The sequence below is a fragment of the Salvelinus alpinus genome, chromosome 15, assembly GCF_045679555.1.
Source record: "Salvelinus alpinus chromosome 15, SLU_Salpinus.1, whole genome shotgun sequence".
Taxonomy (NCBI): domain Eukaryota; kingdom Metazoa; phylum Chordata; class Actinopteri; order Salmoniformes; family Salmonidae; genus Salvelinus; species Salvelinus alpinus.
Genome location: NC_092100.1, coordinates 30,068,057 through 30,077,745, shown reverse-complemented (window position 1 = coordinate 30,077,745; position 9,689 = coordinate 30,068,057). Strand labels below are relative to the sequence as shown.

At 42.4% G+C, this 9,689-nt stretch overlaps 1 pseudogene; it reads right to left on the bottom strand.

Moving 5' to 3' along the window:
• Positions 1–564: 564 nt before the first annotated feature.
• Positions 565–7,733, bottom strand: LOC139539897 (putative sodium-coupled neutral amino acid transporter 8; annotated as a pseudogene).
• Positions 7,734–9,689: the final 1,956 nt, after the last annotated feature.

Genomic DNA, 9,689 nt, shown 5'->3' with positions numbered 1-9,689 from the left:
TTCGATGCCTGTGATACCTGTTCTGACCTCGCCTTCTGGATGGTAGTGGGGTGAACAGGCAGTGGCTCGGGTGGTTGTTGTCCTTGATGATCTTTTTGGACTTCCTGTGACATCGGGTACTGTAGGTGTCCTGGAAGGCAGGTAGTCTGCTCCCGGTGATGTGTTGTGCAGACCGCACCACCCTCTGGAGAGCCTTGCAGATGTGGGCGATGCAGTTGCCGTACCATGCAGTGATACAGCTCGACAGGATGCTCTCGATTCTTACTTCAGTGTATTGGACAGTGAGCAGAATACATTCTGCGAATGAAATAACTAAAAAGATTACTACCCCATGTCCTACCCAGCCAACAGATCTCACACAATGAAGACATACCAGTTAGTCTAGACACCTGGAGAGTAAGTGGGGGAAAAGGTGAAATGTAACAGAGTTCAGAGGACATAACACACAACCCTCAGAATAAAGGACTCCAAAAAGAGCTCTGTGTTACCAAAGGTGATGAGGATGAAAAGCCATCAGGCATTTAACAAGATGTCGATGATAAATAAGGGTGATGAAGATAAGGGTTAGATCTTAGTGAGCAGCTGCATTATGGCAGTGGTGGTGCTCTGTCCAAAGACGAAGGCTCCACAGATCAGAGTGATATCATCCCCATGTTGTTACAGTAGGACCACTCTGAGAGGGAATGGGGGAGGGGTTAGTGAGAAAATAAAGGAGAGAAATTTAGTATATTTTTTAAGGATTTGGATGAATGAATGGTTTGAATGAGTGACCATGATTGGTTTAAACTTACCTTGTTATGAAAGATACTGTCTCAGATTGCATGTCAAATACTAGACATAATCCTGCAGACAAGCAGAGCAAGCAAACATATCTCTGCTGCTTCAATTTACATGCAACCATGTGGGAGATAGTGGTGTGAAAGAGGGAGAATTTTCCCACCTAGGAAAATTAAGATGAAAAATGCGCTTATTCCCCCGATGACACTGATAACCTTGCTGATGTTTGGGATGAACATGGCGATGAGGACGGTGACAGTAATCCAGGCTATGGTCAGCCCCACATGGCTACGGTTCTCATACGACTCCGTCACCATGTGGAAGCGCCGACGGAAACTCAGCAGTGAGTCCTGAATCACTGACCTGTTTGCAGAAAGTCAGAGACACTGCAATGAGACTCACTGGGCCAAACAGGCAACTTTACTAACAAGTTATTTATTTAGGCTCATATGCTCTGATTGAATGGCTAATGAATGCCCATTATTAAATGCTCTCCAGCCATGATGTTACTTTCCTAGCAGGAGGATGATGGGGTAGATGGTGATGATAGAGATCCCAAAGAGCAGTCTTGCAATGATCATGAGGACAACGTCCCCTGTGTGTGACATCAGAATATCTGCTGCAACATCCTTGCCAAATGTCAGGTATCTGTAAACACCTGAACCAAAAAGGGAGGGGGAATGCATTCAGACACCAACTTTGCATACACTTTTAGACAAAAAAGGTGATTTCTAGAACCTAAAAGGGTTCACGTAATTATAAGGAATTCCCCTCGACCACGCACACAAATTTAGGAAAACAAATATTCTTTCCATTGACCCTGTGTAAAAGAGTCAACGTTGTTGTTGAATTTATGTTATACAGAAATAACAAAACATGCTGAAAAAGCTGCTGTGTTGTTCAATATACATGTAACCAGGTCAAAAATCCCAACCTATAGTTCGCAATGCTCCCACGTAGAGAAATAGAGGATGTGAGAAGAGCCCTGTGACTTCAGGCTATTCATCTTGGGAGAGTGGGAAATGTGGGAACCCGGAGTCCAAATAGACCACACGTAGCTAGCTATGTTTGTGGGAAACATTTAATCACAGATAAGACATTTAACTTCTTTTGTACAGTCCGTTTGTAACTCCACTCACTACTTGTAGCTATATTGTCCGTTTGTTTGTGTTGTTGGTCTTGGCTAGCTTAATGTTCCGGTCGGTAGCTAACTAGCACTCACTCACTTGGATGTTAGCATTATCATGAAAAGGGGCATGAGGGAAGCCCTACAATATTACCTTTTTCTAAGTGGTGAGAACGGGAGGGAGTAGGCAATGTTGAAAAGTAACATTTAGATATGTTGTACTTCTTTAAAATGTAGTTTTGTAATTTACTAAAACAAGAAAATTGAATTTGAAAAAGGTCATGTTTTTGCTGAGTCAAAGTAGTAACCTAGGTAACCACAGGTTGTTTTCCCCACAGGCGGGGAGGGCTGCGACGTTCTATCTAATACCGTCTGGGTCTATAGGAAAACCCTTTGAAGAACCCTTTTTGGTTCCAGATAGAACCCTTTCCACAGGGGGTTCTACATGGAGACCAAAAGGGTTCTAACTGAAACCAAAAAGGGTTCTACTAAGAGTGTGCAGTCGTATAGTCGCTGTGTTCACTACAATCACTTGGTGCTATCAGATAGAGTATTGAAAGGATGAGCCTCACAAGTTAGGGATTAGATGACCAGGCAGAAGAACATGGACAACACAGAGATGAACACCCAGTGGGACAGGCTTTTGCTCTCCATGCTGCTGCATGCTGCTGTAGATGGCTGTGCAAGCCTTGTGACACTGGAGCACAGAATGATACAGAACAGGACATGGCAGACTCAGAATGCAAAGCACAGATAAACATGGCTACATAGACCTGAGACTGAGACTTGTGTCACTCATATAGCTCTAATTTTCACAGACAGTGCCCACAGGAAAAAGAACCCCAACACTTAATCCTTTGAATCATTCTGGTGTCCAGTTAGTCTCAATGTAAGAGCCAGAGAAACGATCAATAGTATGGGGCTCCAAAGCTGTTAATGCTCCGAGTCATAGAACGTCAAAGCCTTTGTCATGAGCTAAGACAAGCTTCCAATTCAACAGTATGCATTACATAAGCAAAGTTCAACCAGGTTTCCTCAATATGTTCCTCCAACATTCCTTCATCCCACCTTCCTTCAGGATCTCCATCATTCCTTTTTCTTCTCCAGCTAAGTAATCAATCAGCCTGGGGGTGCAGGGGCTCAGCTAGCTGGGCTTTGTGGGCCTCTTTTAGCTTCGTATGAACCATCCTGATCTCGCAAGCTTACGTTCTGTTTCGCTAAACGGATAGCTAAACAGAATGTAAGCTTGAGAGATCAGGATGGTTCGTACAACACTAGTCCTCTCTCCCACTGCCCTTTAATTGCATTTCTGATCATCCTCCTGTGTTTCCTTGGTTACTCAGAAGATTACAAAAAACTACCTCTGGAAGAAAAGTGGAAAATAACACTTATTTTCAATCTTACCCAAGTTCAAATATTGAACAGAGAACCAGCTCTCCTTAGCCATTTTAAAGAGCAGGATAGCCTGAGGCTCGGCTGGACTGTGATGGGTTTTCAGACAGCTCCTCAATTGACCAGAATTTGGGGTAAATGCCAGACCTTTAGCCATTGGCTTCATAAAGAAAATAATCTAACATCACTAGTAACCTCTTTGAAAACCAGACATGATTGAAGCCGTACTCACCTGAAAGCCAAAGCAGATGGTCGGGATAACGCTGAACATCGAAGGCATAGAGCTTATTCTACAGAGAGGCAACAACAAAACTATGGAAAGGCTTTTTCTAAAGTACCTGGTCGGACCTTTGAGGCAATGTCAGTCTTTTACAGTTCATGTGTCAATCACACTGACAAATTACAATGTGTGGGCGGCTGATGGCCATGACTTCACTCCCAAACAGTCAAAATGTTGTTGAAAATTAAACTACCTTTAACAAGAGCAGAAGGTGTAAGAGCAACTTTTATTAAAATATCATCTTATATCCTGATCTCACAGACCTAATGACCTACATGCATAAAAGGCTACATTTAACGTTGACAGCATTTTTCTACCTGGCACATAGACCTATCATAGAGGCCTCTACTGTTCACCTCAGATTATATAACAAAGATAGAAATGACTCATTAATTGAGATTACAAGCACTCACCCACTACTGTAGAGGGTGGATATGTGCACCTCACGGTCCTCTCTTGTGTGACACTTCACAACGATGGCCACTGTTAGGTATGTAGCGGCCAGAGTACCTAAAATACTTCAAAGAGGGGGAAAGGCTTGAGTATAACATGATATTGAATATGGCAGCAACAGACATGTCAATATTGCAATGTTAAAGTAGTCTTTGCAATGCCGTATTAGACTGCCCATAAATACCTCACCTGATGTACTTCTGAATACTGATCTCTTTAGGGATGGAGAGAGGGAGGATGAGGAAGACACACAGGAGGATGAGGACAAAATGCGGGTCTGTTTACCAGTGGTATGGCATGTCTGCTTCGTGCAATCCAGTTATCAACACAAACACATAAATAACATCATGAAACATGTATCAGATATTATGTTGTCAATCTATATCATTAACCCATTTCCTATGAGCATCATTACATAATGAGAATGGGGGAAAACAAAATCAGATGATTTCAAAGGCTCCAGAAGAAATAGTTCAGGAAGGAATTACTATAACATAATCCAGCAAGAGATCTCAGGGAGTGTGGTCATGGAGATGACTCACATTTCTCCAGCTGGTCCGTTACTATGACCAGGAAAGCCACAGAGATCATGAAGAGGTTGAAGACGAACACGACCTCACAGAGTTGCCCGATCGCAGGCCCACACACATCCTTCACCACGGCTTGGTATGTGTTCTGACCACTGATGCAGGGGGAGTAGCCCAGGATTACCAGGCCACTGATGAGGAACACCTGGGGCGGAGAAGGGATAAAAATACAATCAACAGGTTGCTCAGTGGGAGAAGAGAGTTGTGATTGATCAATGGATTAGAGAGTAGGCCTATGAAGGATAAAAGTGATGAGAGGAAGGGATAACCAGAGGAAATGTCAGAGAGAGGTGAATATCAGTTATTACACTAGTCTAGAGAATGACTGGTGTTCTTGATATTGATTCTATATAAAATGCAAAAACTGGAAATCATTTGACCTTTCCCAAAAATAATCACCAACACCCAATTCCAGAAGGTTCACCAGCGCATTAAATTACATGTCAAGTAAGTCAATGGGATTTAGTAGAGATAGAGTAGATTGGATTGTTTAAATTGGTTTGAATTAAGTTTAAAAACAGGAGGAGATGGTTAGTGATGGTTGTAATTTAGTTAAAGAACAGGAATATAGGCTATACATGTTTTGCCTACCAGGGTCAGCAACCTGGTCTCAGAGCATTTAGTATTATTCTGTACGTAAATCTGAGACACTCCATTAAGTATGATATGTTACGTTTCTTATGGTATGTATTAATTTGTGGATGTCCATCACCCATTTCATATGATATGTTACAAATTACAATTCGAATTACATGTTACAAATTTTCAAAACATACAATATGTTATTAATTTTCAAAACGTACAATATGCTAGGAATTTTCAAAACGTATGATATTGTAATGATCTGACTAGATCATAAAGGAACAATTGTCCAGACAGAGGTTTGAGTTTACGAATTGACGGTTTATTAAACCAACTTTACACAGGCTACTGTTTGGCCGTAGCCCACGCCAAATAAATGAAAGATAACCCACAAGCCAATCGTGACCTTCTCTTGTGAAGCCCAGACGTAAGAGAGAGAACAAAGGCTAAACCTGGTCTTAACTTCCAATGCTCCATCCCCCTGCCCAACCCCCCTCCACGACACTCCGCCAACCGCCAGGATGCCCGGCATCAGAACATTCCAGGCATTCCCGTGATTGGCAGATAGCAGGTTGATTGACATGTCGGACCCCGCGAACATTGGGTACTGGTAAGTACAACACAACCACCTACTAGCCTAACACATTACACACAGCTGTCTGTGCGGGTCGCTACAATGTGTTACGAATTCTATCTAGGTGGCTAACGTTAAGTAGCTCGTTAGCTAGGCTAGGGGTTAGGGTTAAAGCTAGGGTTAAGTTTAGGAGTTAGGTTAAAGGGTTAGGGTTAGGGGAAGGGTTAGCTAAAAGGGTTAGGGTTAGCTAACATGCTAAGTAGTTGGAAAGTAGGTAAAAAGTAGTAAGTAGTTATAAAGTTGTTAATTAAGTAACATTCTAAAGTTCTCTGCAATGAAATTCTAACTTGCAATCTTTGGGTTGCTAGACGTTAGTGTTATACGCCCACCCATCCAACCACCCTACTTTCATTTTTGCCTTAAGTAACATTTTGTCTTATGTAACCATACCAAACTTATCATACTAAATACAGTGTCTCGGATTTACATACAGAATAATACGAAATGCTCTGAGACCAGGTTGGGGTCACTAAAGTCACTAACCATTCCACTCGACTGCAGTGTGAATTCCCCTGGCTTTCTCAAAAGCCCAAGGGAAATTGAGAAGTCCCGCACCAAGCGCAGATTTGAGCATGAGGAAAACTGCTCCCATAGATGCAAGTCTTGGGCCGTCTGTATCGAGCAAGGGCTTGGCCAGCAAGCTGATGCTTTCTCTCGCCAACTCTTCCATGCTTGGTCAGACTTGCTCCAAACTCTTTGAAAAACCTATGCAACTCGTGCCAGGCGGTATTCACATGAATATGCTCAACATGAACTGGAAAGTAGGCTGGAGCAGGGAGGGTTGAAAGTGGAGGTGTCTCCCAAGTTTTCAAACCAATGATAACCATGCTCCACTTGTTTCCAATTTCAAAGGAGTTTACCCTTTATGAATTACCACGTGAACAAACTGTCAATGCTCAATATTCATTACTTCATTGAGATAGGTGATATGAGTCAGGCAGATCGCTCAAGAGTGACTTCGAAATTGGACGCCTATCCACATCCTGAGGACGTCGGGAAATTCCACAAGGAGCAATAGTGAGCACTATTACCATCAAGTAGACTTGGGCTTTGATAGGGCGTTATGGGTGGGGGTGGCGAATGGGTGTAATCCCAGACGGTTGCATATTCGATCCCAGTTGTGGACACTTGTTTTAAAAACATTTGTCAACCCGGGGTGTCAAAAAACACTGACATTTGACCTTTGGAGCAACTTCGAAATTATATCTTTGGAGAAGCATGAATAAACATCTAATTGAGAGCTTGTTGACCTGAGTGACCCAGGTTGACCTGCACTGGTGGCCTCAAGTGAATCAAGGCAGCAACAAGTAGCCCATGATGTTTTTCGAAATAAAAACTATAACCAAATGTTGTAAAGTTGTGATGATCTTACAGCCAGTCTAATATATCCAGTAATTTGTCCAGTAAAGTATATGCCCCTTGATTTTAAAGAATTACTTAAAATATCATGCTTTTGTTTAACTCTATAGCTTCAAATCATGGTTTAAAAAGTAATGTTGCTCTCATGGAATGTAAGTCCTGTCCTTGAGCAATACAGATAGGGGACAGTGAGCCATTTTTTACATTTAGCGTCACTACGTCTAGGGAAATATAGTATTCGTTCTAACAAAGATAGTGTATATTTCAGGATGTTGTGTATCCCTGGAAATAATCCGAATACATAACCGTTAAGAAAACATAGCTTATCCCGGGTATGTGGTAAGTTGAGCATAGAGGCAGGGTAAGTTGAGCCGCTTTGGGGTAAGTGGCTGATGGTGCTGGTAGGTCAAAGTTTAATTCATGGAATATGGGTGTGGTATATTGTATATCTTAAATGTATGCCTACATTCAGACCACAGGAGGTTGGTGGCACCTTAATTGGAGAGGACGGGCTCGTGGTAATGGCTGGAGCGGAATCAGTGGAATGGTATCAAATTCAAACAGTTTGATGCCATTCCATTCGCTCCGTTCCAGTCATTATTATGAGCCGTCCTCCCATCAACAGCCTCCACTGATTCGGATATACAGTAGATATATGTTCAATATCCCTTAGTCTTCCATTTCTTGACCAGATGTCTGGAACAAGGATGTTGTTTCGATGTGCCAATTGGTAGACAAGTTCTCTGCATGAGGCTAAGCCCAAGAAACTGGTCGGCGAAAATGTGGCCACACCGGTCTGAAAATGTGGGCACAATCAGAATGTGGATAAGATCAGGACAAAGGATGCATGTTAAAGCTCTGTTTATACCTGGTTCTATAGACCCCAAATGATGTATAAAACAATCTTAAAACGATCTACTTTGGTTTTTATGCTACCGTGTAGCACAGCAGTCTAAGGCACTGCATCTCAGTACTAGAGGCGTCACTACAGACCCTGGTTCGATTCCGGGCTGTATCACAACCGGCCGTGATCAGGAGTCCCATAGGGCGGCGAACAATTGACCCAGCATCATCTAGGTTAGGGGAGGGTTTGGCCGGGATAGGCCATTATTGTAAAATAAGACTTTATTCTTAACTGACTTGCCTAGTTAAATTAAGGTTAAATAAAAATAGACAAGCATCATGAAACGTATAACCCAAATTCATTTGACTTCGTGAAAATCTGATCTTTGGCACTAACTTGCTTACCACTTTTTCCATGTGGTTTCATTCAGACTTCACGCGATGATTTCCTAAATATTAGGTTACATTCAGTTTGTATGGTTTCCTAGAAACAAGGGGTGGCTCAACTTACCCCTCTCCCCTACATACATCACTAGGGTGGGTGTGGGTTGCCAGGTCTGTGGTGGTGGTGAAGCCTGTAGGTACGGGTTTGCTGACTCACATTCGGCAATATCAGGAGGAGAAATAGTTGGCTCCTTTTCTTGGCTGCTGGGAACTTTCCAAGGGAAAAGAGGGCATGTGACCTCATTTAGGAAAATATTTTAAAAATCCATTTAACCCCAGATAACTGGTTACAGGGTCAGTTCCCATGTTCTCCAGGTAATTGGCATACATTGTGGGCTGTCACCTGAGAGATCAGTGACCAGTGACATTTTCACAGGCTGTTCACCCCCATTAAAAAGTGGATCAGGCTGGGTGAATCTTTAGCAGGACCGCTCATCACCTTTTATGGAATTAGTCCACTTCACAACCAAGGAGGTGACGGAATGGTGGACAAGGAGACTGATTCTCAGACAACTGATGGAATTTGAGGGAGGCTATAGTGGGATCTCTGGTATGGCATTACTACCATACTATTAAACTACTAAGATCATACACTGCAATTCTGATATGAGAAACACTCATCAAAATGCAGCACTGTAGAAAGTCAGAACGGGTGAATTCACTCTTTTCCTATCTAACAATGACCCCAACTTGAGTTATCCTTCGAAAAGTGTTTGACCACGACTTACTTTAAGGTAAAATATTTGATATGATCATTGATCAAGAATATTCCACTTTAGAATACCTCTATTTGATCAGGTTAGTTTGTGAACCACTCACTCAAGCTGCTAGATCATGACAAGGCCATTAATCCTGTGTTTTAGCTGTAGAACAGTTTCATCAACGGCAACCCAAATAAATCTTCAGTTGCCACAAATGTGTAATAGTTCTCCTCAAGTATGAAGCCTGGTCCCTGTCCATAGCCATCTGTTGTATGCTGCATTAGATCCTAGTAACCCAGCTACACGGCTCAATCCCAAATGAATGTGAAAGATATACACCATCAAATTCTCATTTCAGATGCTGCCTCTTTCCCACTCATTTGGGGTGAAGGCAGTAGATAGACCACAGATGGTGTGGGTCATCTCGGCATTAGAACACCGTTGAAGGCCTGACAACGCCTGCTAGATTTAGACATATGGTCTTGCATGTCGTGGCTTTCCACAATATACT